Here is a 13,995-nt window from a genome sequence, read left to right as displayed (position 1 = left end):
GCCCCCCGCACGCCTTCAGTCTCCCGGTAGACCCACGGAGAAAGGGCCGAGGCCCCAGAGCTCCGGGGTGCTCACGGTGGCCGCAGTGGCAGTACGCTCCGTCCGCCTGGCCCCATAGCTAGCGCCAGGACCCCTGGGCTGCGCAAGCAGCCGAGCCCTAGACCGCGGCGCGCCACACTCACCGCCTCTCCATGGCCCGGGGGTCGTCACTCAGCCGAGAGCCTCCTCCTCAGCAGAGGTCCGCCGCGAAGCCTCGCACTTCTGAGGGCGCTGTGGTCTCAGCGGCCGGGGCTGAGGCCCAGCGCCCCTCCAGCCGCCTCAGCCACGCGGGTCCAGGGGAGCGCGGCCGAAAGCGGCCGGGGGCGCAGCTTACGGCGGGACGACCGAGGCGCTGAAGGCGGACGGGCTCGGCGAAGCCTCGGGCGCCGCGGTGGCCGCTTCAGCCGCCCGCGCCGCTGGGCCACAGCGCCCCCTGGACCCCACGTCCCGCTACGGCGCCGGGACTGCAGCGGCCGCACCGGGAACGAGCGGCAGGGAACGCGAGGCAGCGAGGCCTGGGGGTGGCGGGGCCCCGTGCGCCCTGCGCCGCCCGCCCGCGGCCGGTGGCCCGCCCCTGACGCGGCTTCCCGGGAGCCGGAAGCTGTCGGCTCCCCCCACCCCACCCCCTTCAGACCCCAGCACCTTTTTCTTTCCTCCAGAAGGTATGTGAATGCTTTCGTCACTCGTACCCGTATCCGAGAGCGGGAATGTGAGGGAATCTCGGTTCATTTCTCCTGGAGACAGGGGGTCCCTTTTAATCCCCTCAATGCGTCAATATGAAAGGAGAGTGACCCAGAACAAATCTCTTTTTTCTTTTTCTAAGCACATGCACAATCCCTTCCCAAAACAGATAAAGGAACAATCTTTGACCTCAACTTTTTTGGAGCTACTGTGCAGATTCACTACAGAAATTTGCTACAGAATCCCTTAACCCCTGACCTTCCCCACAAAATAGGAGGGAGAAAACAAACAAACAAACAAACAAAAAACGCTGACAAAGAGAAGAGAATAACCAACGGGTTGTCCTGAAATTGATAAACAACTTAAAGGTAAGAAAAGAATCATCCTTTTACTAACTTAACCCCGGCCTCCACCTCTACCACTTCTGTGCCACCCATCCCTTATCAAATCCTAGGTAAGACTCTGAAAGAAGGAAATTGTTGTGGTTATATTAAAGGCTATGCAGTCATTTTGTTTACAAATGCCTCCTGTTTGATCTTGCCCAGCCTCTAGGATGCTAACATAATGTCACAACCAAAAACAAAAGACTGTCAGAAGGGAAATAGAAAAAAAAATTTTTTTAATCCCCTGGTCCCTCAAATTCCCAAATACTGTGTTTGGTTGGTTGGTTGGTTGGTTGGTTTTGTTTCTGGGTGCTATATTGAAACAAGCAAGGACTTTGGTGTCAGGCAGATCCTGATACTACTGGTTCCAGTTACATCATGTAGAATTTTATGATCCTGGCAAGTTATGTAATATTTTTGAACCTCTGTTTTCTCCTGCCTGCCTAGCTGGTTGTGAAGGTTAGGGATGGAAGGACGGGCCTACAGTTCCAATTTTTGTTAATTCCAGAACACCCTAACACTTAGTCATTCTTAATCTGGAGATTGTACCCATCTGTGTGTGCTTGTCCCTTCTCACTCCCCCACCCCGTGTGTGTGAGTGTGTGTGTGTGTGTGTGTGTGTGTGTGTGCCTATCAAAAGGTCATTCTCATCATTCCTGGTCTCAGTGTAATTTCCCTGAATTTCACTAGTGCATTTATGTAACATCCTCTACTGAAGAAGAGAACCTAATACATTGGATCCTTTGACATTCTACCGCACAGCAGATATCAAAATAGAACCAGTATGTTTTTCTGCACAAAAATATTATAAGCAACCTTGCCTTATCTTAGGTTATGGCCTAATAGTAACAAAACATGAGAAAATTACATAAGGACTTCAGGAACTGTTCAAGTAATAATTGAGCAGCCACCCAGAGAAAATATAACCTAGCAGTTCTTTTCTCATCAATGAAAGCTGTTCCTGTACAGTCCCAAGTCTGCCTTTGCCACATACTTCTGAGTCACATTACAAAAAAAAAAAAAAAATCACTATCCCCTTTTTGTAACAACAGAAACCGGCTCAGAAGGAAGCAGTGATTCATCCTCACAGCATCTCTGAATTCAGTACTTTGGTACCACCACAGGACATCCAACCTAAAGAAACGCTGCAAGGAGACCCTATAACCATAGGGTCTCCTATCTGATAGCAATCTCTTCTCAAATATTAAGAAGACATTGTTAGAGTGAGTTACTTCTTTAGACTTGGGGGGGGGGCTTTAATTTAGATCAGTTTGGCACCCTGACATTGGTACTGTCCTTTCCAAGCCTAGCTCACTGCCACTGCAGAAAACTTACATTTGTTTGTGAATAACATGATGTCTAGGGTGTAGCTGCAGCATGAAGATGATTCATTTGTTCCCAGGACCAGTTTCTTCTTGCCTCATACTTCTCTTCTGTTCAAACTCTTGCTGAGGGAGTCTGCCTGATAGTAGCCTGCTTAAAATCTTTTTGTCAGATGCTGGCCAGATGGCTCAGTGGGTAAAGGGCCAAGGCCAGTGATCTGAGTTTTATCTCTGGAACCCACATGATAGAAAGAGAGAACCAACTACATAGGAGGCATGCGTGCACCACAGTCAGTCAGTCTCCTTTTGCCTGCTCCCATGTCATCCAGTCTGTTTCCCTTCTTGCTTCCTCATTTTACTCTCAGCTCCTGACCTGTCTTCTCACCTGCCTCCTTTCTTCTACCGAGGATCTCTTTCTATTTCAAGCCAGTTCAGCTTGCAGTCATTGTCTTGGTTCTGCCACTCTCAGTTTGCATTGATTTCCACCCCTCTCCAATGACTTTAAAGTATTTCATACTCCCTTCCTGGTAGAATCCCCCACTTTCATTTGTATACCATTGACATCCTTTAGAAAGTCATTTCTAAATACTGTAAGAACGTTTTCAAGGAAGTTTAGGATCATTAATAGAATTTTTTTGCCGTCCACCTGTATATTTGTTTACTTCAAAGGCTGAGGCAAAGGGATCACTATTGTCCAGGAATTGGGAGCCAATGTAGGCAACATATCAATAGTTCCATCTCAAAAATTTAAAGTCGGGGGGGGGGGATATCCAGTGACATCATCATCAACCAGGTTCTAAATTCTAGGTGTCGTATTTAAATGTTAGTACTCACTAGTGGACAGTTGGTCACAAAGCCTAACAGACTCTACTTCTTGGTTTTGTTTTGTTTTGTTTTGTTTTATTATCCTCCTCCCTTCACACACCTCCCTGCACACAAACACAAAAGTACAAACCTTTTGATTTAGGATATTTGATGAATAAATTGTAAGTTTACAGAAGGGAAAGGGGAAGAGAGAAAAATAAATAAATTTTATATTTGTGTACAAGAATATATACTGTATAAATTTTGTTGGAAGCGAAACATAAGATCTCATCTGTGTTCTTTTTAACCCTGTACTTTCCCAACTTATAACTCTTCATCACTACAAGGTCAGTACATATTTAACTGTATATTTCCCATATCAGATTGTGAGCCTGTGGGCCAGGTGCCGTGTTTTGATCATCTCTGAATCCCTAGAACTGGTCTCAGCATGGGTACTCTTAAGCTGAACTAGATTGCTTACGTCTTACCTGCTCAGTGACTTTTTAAGGCTTGCTTTCAATTTTCAGGACCTAAAATAAGAATTCCCTTTGAGAGTTGTAGCCCAGAATTGAACCTACCTTGCTGCTGACAGCTGTGGTCTCTCACATCCTTCTTCCCTCAACAAATGCTGTCCAGAGTCAAACCCCAAACTCAGTGCCTGGTAGAGCAGATAAGCCCCAAGCAGGCCAGAAGTCAGCTAAGCATCCCAAGCTGAAGAGGGAACCTGGGGACATCTGGAGCCTTGTTAGGCCATCCTAATCCTTAAAAAAGAATAAAGGAGCCTACAAGATAGCTCAGTGGGAAAAGGTACTTACTTTCCTCCAAGCCTGATGTTCTGGGACCCATGTGGTAGAAGGGAACAACTCCAAGTTGTCCCCTGACCTGCACATGTTCTGACCTCTACACATGGTGCCCCCACCACATGCACAAATATGATCATGAGGCTGGAGAGAAGGTTCAGTGGTTAAGAGCACTGACTGCTCTTCCGGAGGTCCTGAGTTCAATTCCCAGCAACCACATGGTGGCTCACAACTATCTTTAATAGCAACTGATACCCTCATCTGATGTGTCTGAAGATAGCAACAGTGTACCCACGCAATTTTAGCATAGGTATTGAACACAAAGAAGTAAGAAAATATATAAGAAAATATATAAAAATGTTTATGATGTTTGGTTATTGACATAAAAATATAAGGATAACCTAAAATAAATAAATTACATTATTTCCACAAAAATATTGTTCATCTATTAATCTTTTTGTAATATATATGTGTGTGCCTGTGTGAGTTTATGTACACACATGCATACCGGTACCCAAGAAGGCCAGAAGGCATCAGACACCTGGACATGGAGTTACAGGTGGCTATGAACCACATCACGTAAGTGCTGGAAAGTGAACCCTGATCCTCTGCAAGAGTAGTAAGCATTCTAAACCACTGAGCCATCTCTCCAGCCTCCATTAATTGTTTTTGTTTTTCTTTTTGTTGTTTTGTTTTTGTTTTTGTTTTTTGTTTCTTGTTTTATTGTTTTTCAAGACAGGGTTTCTCTGTATAGTCCTGGCTGTCCTGGAACTCATTCTGTAGACCAGGCTGGCCTCGAACTCAGAAATCCACCTGCCTCTGCCTCCCAAGTGCTGGGATTAAAGGCGTGTGCCACCACTGCCCAGCCCACTAATTGTTTTTAAATTATTTTAAATGACATTGAAAACTGCTCATGATTAAATACCAAATTAATAAAAGTATAAAGTAAAAAAGAATGTGTTTCACTTGTTTTATATGTATATATAAAGTATATTTAAAGAGTCATTTTTGTTATTCTTAATAAATGTGTCTATGTATGTGCCCGTGTGCCAATCTGTGCTTGGGATTATAGTTGCCTTCAGGGGACAGAGGTTTCATATCTCTTGAAAGAAGAGGTAAAAGTGGTTGTGAGCCAATGGCATGCATGCTAGAAAACAAATTCAGTCCTCAGCAAGACCAGTATAAACTTTTAACTACTGAGCCATCTCTCCAGTTCCAATATACATATATTTAGAAGGGAATAAATAAAATATTAAGTGTTTGTGGGAATTTTTTACTTTATAATTTGGAATAATTTCAGATTTAAAGATTGAAAAAAATAGTACTTCCAAATCCCATGTGTGTTTCAGTTGTATCTAACCACATTTCCTTTAGCATGCTTTTTCTTGTTCTCTATTTTTTCTATCTCAATAAAAGATAGATATATGTATATATACATATATATATACAATTGTAACTATTTTGTTTTTTTTTATTTTTTAAATTATAATTACATCATCTTCCCCCTTCCCTTTTCTCTTTCCAGCCCCTTCCACATATCCCCCTAAAATGATAGTCTCTGTTTATTTGTTATTGTAACATATACATAAATATATGTAAATATATAAATATAGCCTGCTCAGTCCATTAGTGTTACTTGTATGTATATTTCAGGACTGACCATTGGTTTTGAGTGATCAATTAAGGAACCTATCCCTGGAGAAGGCTGTTTTTCCCACTCTTAGAATTCTTTAGTTGCCTGTTGTTCTTTGTGTATGTGTGGGGCCCCTAATTAGTGCTGTTTCTTTAGGTTTTATTTAGTGTAACCATACTGTTGAGGTGAAGCTTGCCTGTCATTTCTAGGAGATACAGTCTCTCAGCTCTCCTGGTCCTCTGCCTCTTAGAGTCCTTCTGCCTTTCTTCTGTGCTGATCCTTGAGCCTTAGGTACAGAAGTTGCATTATAGATGTATCAGTTGATACTGAGCATCCCAGATCATTGGTTCTTAGTAGTAACTCTTTTCTAATTCTTTGTTCCTAAATATTTTATTATATTTCCTCAAAGGGGTACAGATATCATAATGTAATTATAAAGATTAGAGATATTACACTAGTATAGTATTATGATCTAATTGGCAAACTTACTCAAATGTTGTCAATTGTAAGTCCTTCATAGAAAAAGAAAATAATTGCTGGTCATGGTGGTGCATGACTTTAATCCCAGCACTCAGGAGGCAGAGGCACAGAGGCACAGAGAGGCAAGTGGATCTCTGTGAGTTTGAAGCCAGCCTGGACTTCAAAGTGAGTTACAAGCCAAACAGGGCTAATAATGAGACCCTATTTCAAAAAAATCTAGACAACAATATGGGACCACACATTATAAGTAGTTGTTGGGGTCCTAGACAGATGGCTTAGTTAATTATGTGTCTACTGATCTTCCAGAGGAACCAAGTCAATTCCCATGAACTAACATCAGGAGGCTCAAAACCACCTGTAACTCTTAAGTCCCAGGAATCCAGTACCGTCTTCTGGCCTCCTCAGGCATCCAGGGGCACACACACAAATAAAAATAAATCTTCTAAGAATTTTAATAAAAATAAGTCTTTAAAATAGTTTAATGTTTTTTTAAAGCTGGAACAGGTTCTTGGTCTTATCTTTTGTGACTTGACAATTTTGAAGAATGTGTTTATTTTGTAACCTTTGTTTTGATGGTTTTTGATGGTTCTTATCATTAAATTCAAGGTATGCATATTTGTAAGAATATTGCAGAGCTGATATGTCTTGTCAGTAAATTACATCAGATGTAACATACCTTTGTGTCCCATGGTGACAGAAACTTTGTTCATTTGTTTAAAATATTATTGACTGGATTTCTCTACCATAAAAATAGCTTTTGTCTTGTTTCTTTTTTTCCTTTTGTTTTTAAGATGCAGGCTTATGTATGTTGCTTAGGACTGTCTCGAACTTACGGTCTCAAGTAACCCTCTGCCCCCACAGTAGCTGGGGTTGACTATTTTAGATCTGTGATTAATAGATCTCTTTTGGAGAAGATCACTTGAGAATACCCACAAATGTCAACATTGGTTGATGATTCTTGTTTGAAACAGTTATTCCTGTAGAGATCACCAAACCATCGTCTAATTCCACCATTATTTCTCTTGGTTATCCTGTATTTGTTGTCTTATTGACGTTCTCACCATTTCCATCTATCTTCACTGTGCATAGTAGTTTACACCTGTACTCTCCTACGATTATGCACATAATACACACACTGTTCTCAGCCCTGACTGACTTGGGCATTCCTTCAGTATTTCTTTGTTTTTTAGGCTTCTTTGCTTTCTGTCACTGTGTGTCCGGCTTACTTTGCACTATATTAACCCTTGCGCTGGAATAATTTGGTTTCCCTAAGAACGTTAGTTCCATTTAGTGGAGAATGTTTTTTAAAAAGAAATGCTGGGGTTGGACATCATGGCACACAAGTGTAATCTCAGGTTCTTGTGAGTCTAAAGCAGGAGGATAGTAAATGCAAGGCCAACCTGGCTAAACAAACAGATCTAAGTGCTAAGTAGAATTCCTCACTGCCTCTATGATTCTGTTCTTATGGAGTCCTTCAGTGAGCAAGACTAGAGCAGAAACTCACACCTCGCTTTGACCTGAACATCATTTTAAGTAATTAAATTATTGGGTTGCATGTGTACACATACATACATGAACATGCACATGTATAGCATAGTATGTGTTTGTTAGAGGTTAAAGGACAATTTTCAAGAGTTGGTTCTCACCTTCAACCTTGTTGAGTCAGGATCTTTTGGTTTTCCTCCTACTGAACCAAGTATTCCACACCAGCTAGCCCGAAAGCTTGTAGGCAGCTCTATTTTCATCTCTTATCTCACTGTAGGAATGCATAATTATAGATGTGTACCACTACATGTTTTTTACCTAGGCTCCAGGAATTAACCATACATTAATGCCTGGCAATGGTCCATATCTTTGATCCCAGCAGAGGCAGGAGGATCCCGGGATAGCTAGGGTTATACAGAAAAACTCTGTCTGGAAACACCAAAGGAAAAAAAGAAAAGGGTATGTCAATCTAAAAGAACCAGTTTTTGAGTCCAGAAGCAAATGTGAGAATCTAGCTATCTTGTGTAAAGTTTTTCTTACTTTAAAGACATTTGCAAAAATGCCAACAATAATCCAGACAAACTAGGGTAGAGCTGGAATAGTTGTTTCAAGAGGTAAAGCCTTCAAACTCATGATTGGGTTGGCATGTGGGAAGAAAATAAAAAGGAACCTAGTGAAAAAGAGAAGTCAAGGTTGACATTTGAGTTTCTAGCTTGGGAAACTTGGTGAGTTTATTTTAGACAAAGCACAGAAGAGGTGGAACAGGCTTGATGAGAAAGACGAAGAGTGCTATTTCACCATACACACATATTAAGCAACTAAAATTCACATAGATGACATTGTATGTCCGAGATGACTGGAATCAACAGAGCTGAGATTCCAACCCAGGTCTGTCTGGCTACAAATCTCTGTGCTGCACAGCACTACCACGCCTCCTCCCACACTTGGAGTAAGAATGTGCACCAACCACTAGGGATGGGCAGATGGTGGGGAGCACTTACAGTATGAGTAACATGCTCTCTTACATGTCAGATTCACCTGACTAATAACATGAGAATATTTCCACAAACATAATTACTATTATTAGCATTGTGCCCATTGTGACTCAAACTGCCATCTTCTGGTTGTAGTACAAATGCATTAAGATACACCTGATGTCTTGTGGTGGTAGTGCATGCCTTTAGTCCCAGCACTCAGGAGGCAGAGGCTAGCAGATCTCTGGATTCAAGGCCAGCCTGATCTACATAGTAAATTCCAGGAAAACCAAAGTTACACAGAGAAACCTTGTTCTCTTTTTTTGAGAAACTTTGTCTTGAAAACCAGCCCCTCCACACACACATACGCACATAAGATATGCCTGACATTGTTGAATGTTTATGATATGTCTTTTCATTAAAAGAAAATGTGACTGGAAAGATAGCACAGTGTTTAAGAGAACTGGCTGCTTTTCCAGGGGACTCAGGTTCAAGTCTCAACATGCACATGGCAGCTCACAGCTGTCTATAACTCCAGCTGTAGGAGATCTGGCACCCTCATACGTACCTACAGGTAAAACACCAGTGCACATTAAGTAAAAATAAATCATTTTTAAAAGAGGTATGTGGTGGTAGTGTGTATCTTTAATCCCAGCACTTGGGAGACAGAGGCAGGTAGAGAGCCCAGCCTGCTCTACAGATTGAGTTTAATGACAGCCAGAGCTACACAGAGAAACCCAGTCTTGGAAAAAAGAAAAAAAAGAAAGAAAAAGAAAGAAAGAAAGAGAGAGGGAGGGAGGGTGGGAGGGAGGGAAGGAGGAAGGGGAAGAGAAGGAAGGGAAGAAAGAAAGAAAGAAAGAAAGAAAGAAAGAAAGAAAGAAAGAAAGAAGAGAAGAAAGAAAGGAAGAAAGAAAGAGAAAATGAAACAGTGTGTATCTATGGCACAATGGAAAGATCTTGGGGATAGAGACTGAAAATAGAAGTTCTAATGATGTAAAGATGGATTGGTCAGTGGAAGAGGTTGTTATTGAGTCTATGAGTTTCACTTCTGCACATCCATTCAGTCAGGACTCCTTTAGCCCACCAGCCGATTTTTCACTACTCACATGTAAAAAGATAGCATAATATTGTGGATAGTACGTGTGCAGGGTAGTACAGCACTTTACAGTGGACAGATCTGTTATGAATTGTAATATAATTACCTGTGTTTTCCAATGGCCCTAAGCAACCACTGTGAAAGGTTTTGGGGTTATTCTACTCCCAAAAGGGTCATGATCCACAGGTTGAAATCCACTGCTCTAAAGAGAATTAAAATGTATCTTATTCAGTGATTAAGTGTTTACCCTAAGATATTCACAAAACTAAATCAAATTGCATTTTTATCCACAAACTCTTCAGATTTTTTTAAATTTTTAATTATTTTATGTATATGAGTGTTTTATTGGTCTATATGTATGTATGTATATGCAACATATGTGTGTCTCCGCCTAATGAAGTCAGAAGAGTGCATTGGATCCCCTTGCACTGGATTTACAGATGGTTATAAACCACCATATGGGTATTGGGAGTCACATCCAGTCCTCGACAAGAGCAGCAAGTGCTCTTAGCCACTTGAGCAATGTTTCCTGCTCTTTCTTTTTGTTTTCTGTTTTAGATAGGATCCCATGTAGCCCAGGCTGGCATCAAACTCAGTATGTAGCTGGGGCTTTCTGGTCTTGAACTACTTACTGCCTTCTGCCTATACTTCCCAAATGCTGGGGCTCCTGGCATATACTACAATACCTGGTTAAATGTGGCCATTTTAAAAAGTTATATTTTAAGAACCTTAAATTGTATAAACATATAACTAAAGTATATGAAGAAGAACGCTATTAAATGCAGATAGTGCTTGCTTTGTGCAGTTATGAGATGAATGAATTTTATTTTCCACAGTTTAATTTAACATCAATCCTCCAGCAACATAATTCAAATTTCATTTCTCGTAGTATATTAGTTAAAAGTAGATACAAAAGTATAAACATGGCTGCTAGCTCTTCAGAATCCACTAGAAGTCATGGAAGCACATCGTGATTGATCATGAGATACCTTATGTTATTCTATCAGGGATCAATCACTGCACAGCTGCTATTAAAGTCTTGCACAGACAGCAAAGCAGATCTTGTGTTGCCTCACTTTCTACCAGTAGTATAATATACTATTCTGCAAAAATTAAAAAGTGAAATGAACCAAAGAACAAAAAATAATCAGGCTCAAAATTAAACTTTAATGTAAAAGCTATTACAGAAGAAATAGGAGCTCATTGGGCAAAACCCAGAAAGCCTAATGACCTAAGTCCAATTCCTGGAACACGCATGAAGGTGAAAGGAGAGAAGCAACTCTACATAGTTGTTCTCTGACCTCCACACACGTACTATGGCATACACATATGCACATACCTGTCATACTACACATACAAAATAATAAGAATTTTAAAAAATAGTTGAGTATAGTAATTTTGACACTCCTTCCATTTGGGAGACTACACATATTAGCCAGAGGAATTTAGTGAAGACAAAGTTACTGATCTAAGTGACAGAATTGTGACAAAAAGCATGAATGAGTCCTAGAGAAAGTGAGACTAGCAAAAAAAAAGGTTCCATCAGAACAATTCTAAGATATATTTCACATCATGGCATCAAAAGCATAAAGAACAAAGAACAGGATGTTGAGGCTGGAGAGATGGCTCAGGGGTGAAGAGCACTGACTGCTCTTCCAGAGGTCCTGAGTTCAATTCCCAGCAACTACATGGTGGCTCACAACCATCTGTAATAGGATCTGATGCCCTCTTCTGGTGTATTTGAGCTACAGTGTAATATACATAAAATAAATAATTTTTTTAAAAAATAAAAGAACAAAATGTTGGAAATAAATTCAAGCTTAGAAACAGAAGTATGTTCTTAGCATAGAGCAGTTGCCTATTCTTGCTATAAATTACACAAAAAGCAATCAATGTTCAAAATACTACCAATCATTTCTAAGAAGAAATATTTTAGTTTTAATGTTTTGAGTTGAATATTTTCAGTTATAGTGTATGATATCAATGGAAGAAGAATGGTCTTTCCAACAACTGGAGCCAGGACAATTGTATTCCCACAGGCAAAATAGTGATACTGGGCATCTTCCAAAACCAGTCTCAAAAGGAAGCAAAGATTTACGTATAAAAACTAAAATTATAAAATTCCTAGAAGGACCATGGATGTAAATCTTTTTTACCTTGAATTACAAAATGTTCTTCTAGGATAACAAAAGTATAAAGCAACCAAAAATACATAAAAATGACTTCCAAAATTTAAAACTGTAATGAAACTGGTACTAGCAGAAACTGGCAAATGTTACATATTAGGGCTCGTTTCATTAATCATCTAGACATAGATTAAGTGATAGAGTAAATATTGTTTTGTGTCTACTGCTATTGCATTATGAAAATGACATAGAAAAGGAAAGTTCAGTGGGTAAAGCCTTGTCACACAAGCCTGATGACCTGCAGCCCATGGAAAGCCATGATACCAGGGTATACCTATAGGAAAATGAGGGGCAGAGACAAGAGAATTGCCAGAAACTGGTGGATCAGCTAGCCCTTCCACAGCAGTGAACAGCAAAGGACCTGTCTCAAACCAAGGTAAAGGTAAACTAACACCCAAGGTTGTTCTCTGACCTCTACATCCCAAACCTTGGCAGATGACACCCATACTCAGCACACATATCACACACATGCACATGTGCACACACATCCATGCTATCAAGTAAACAGTTTTACAGTATTGGAAAAAAAACATTCTCAACAAACCACTTTATGAATCATAGATAAATCAAGATTTCAATAGATGCCTATGTCGTTTCCAACATTTGTGTCAGAACTATACTAGGAGAGCCAGTGGTTAAACATTTACCGACAGTATACCACTAGTTGGAAATAGTAGCAAATATCCTAGAATCCAGTGTCTCTTTATCATCTTACATGTTCTGTGCTTGACGCTTGCCCAAGTCACAAGCAAATGAATGGATGATCATATCAAATCATGAGCTGTTCCTCTGCACTTTAACACTGCCTCCCTGGATAGCCAGGAAATTTTGTTTCCCATGACATTCCAGAGTAAGGACAGGTAGTGAAGAGGTGTGAAGCCAGTTGTAACCAGACTAGCTAATAAAGATGCCCTTCTCTTGAGGCTTCTGGTAAGTCTGTGCACCTGGCCTGGGAGGAAGAGTCGAGAATTAGGCCTAGGAAAGACCTACCAAGTGCTTCTCTCTATATGGGCAGACACTAGAGCAGACAAATAAGCCCTGTCTTGTTTTGGGATTTTTCTTTCCTCTCACTCAACTCCCTGAGGCATAGTCTTTACTGGGAATTAAACAGAGACTTGGCTCCTTGAGAGAGTCAGGTCTGAACTTGGCTTCCAGTCCAAAGCTCTCTCTCCTTGGCTTTAATCACTTGGAATGTTACTCCAACTTTATCTTATTTACTCAGAGTCTTCTTGGGAGGTGAGCCAGGGATTAATAAAAACAGACTTTTTACATACAGCCCTTTCCAATTTACAAAGCCTGGTCCATGCAAGATGTGTAAGCTCCCTAATGGCTTTGTATGGTGAGTATGGAAGGGGCTAGTAAATCTATTTATTGATAAGAAAAAAGGCTCAGAGATCTGGAACCAAGCTATGCTAACACATTGTCTTCTGTGAAATAAAAGCATCATACCCTAGAACTAGAAGTACTCAGAATTATTATAGTTATTTGCAATAAAAATTGCATCCCATACACTTTCATTGCACCTCCAAATTAGGTGTTTGAAATTGATGCTAAACTTCACATTGAATGAATAAGAAACCAAAGTTTAGAAAATTTAAGGAAGTTGTTCTGGATCGCACAGCAGAACTATCAGAGCAGGGATTTAAATCCAGATCTCAGTTCCCAGTGCTACACCCATATCAAATAGCTAGCCCCAACACATAAAATGATATTTTTGTTAGATATAAATTATTTCATTAATAAAGGAAGGAGAAAGAAAAATAAACCAACTGAGCTTCCACCATTCAGTTGTTAATAAATTTTCCCTAAGAACCACATCTTTAGATTGTACTCTATATAGACAAAAAAGGAGTCAAACAATTAGATCTCCATGCTTAAAGCGCGTGTATGTATGTGTACACACACACACACACATATATGGAGGTAGCAGTGAATATAAAGGATTAAGTATAAATTGTGTAAATCTTGGAATATTATGAGATCATTTGAAGAGAAAATAATGAGGGCAGGGAGATCTTTGAGAGAAAATTACTCAGGAGAGTCCAGGAAAGTCTTTTTGGGGAAGTAATATATAAATTGAGACCAGAATCCAAATTGTAATGAAACAGTGAA

The 13,995-nt window shown here is 40.3% G+C and overlaps 1 protein-coding gene across 1 annotated transcript in view; it reads right to left on the bottom strand.

The window, feature by feature from the left end:
* The window catches only part of Zfyve9 (zinc finger FYVE-type containing 9), a 138,485-nt gene extending 137,969 nt beyond the window's left edge, over nucleotides 1-516 (bottom strand). The window contains exon 1 of the mRNA XM_028784666.1: nucleotides 183-516. The gene's annotated coding sequence lies outside the window, so the exon portion shown is untranslated. The remainder of the gene's footprint in view (nucleotides 1-182) is intronic.
* Nucleotides 517-13,995: the final 13,479 nt, after the last annotated feature.

This window comes from Grammomys surdaster, unplaced genomic scaffold (assembly GCF_004785775.1).
Source record: "Grammomys surdaster isolate TR1022 unplaced genomic scaffold, NIH_TR_1.0 100, whole genome shotgun sequence".
Taxonomy (NCBI): domain Eukaryota; kingdom Metazoa; phylum Chordata; class Mammalia; order Rodentia; family Muridae; genus Grammomys; species Grammomys surdaster.
This window is presented reverse-complemented; position numbering and strand designations above follow the sequence as displayed.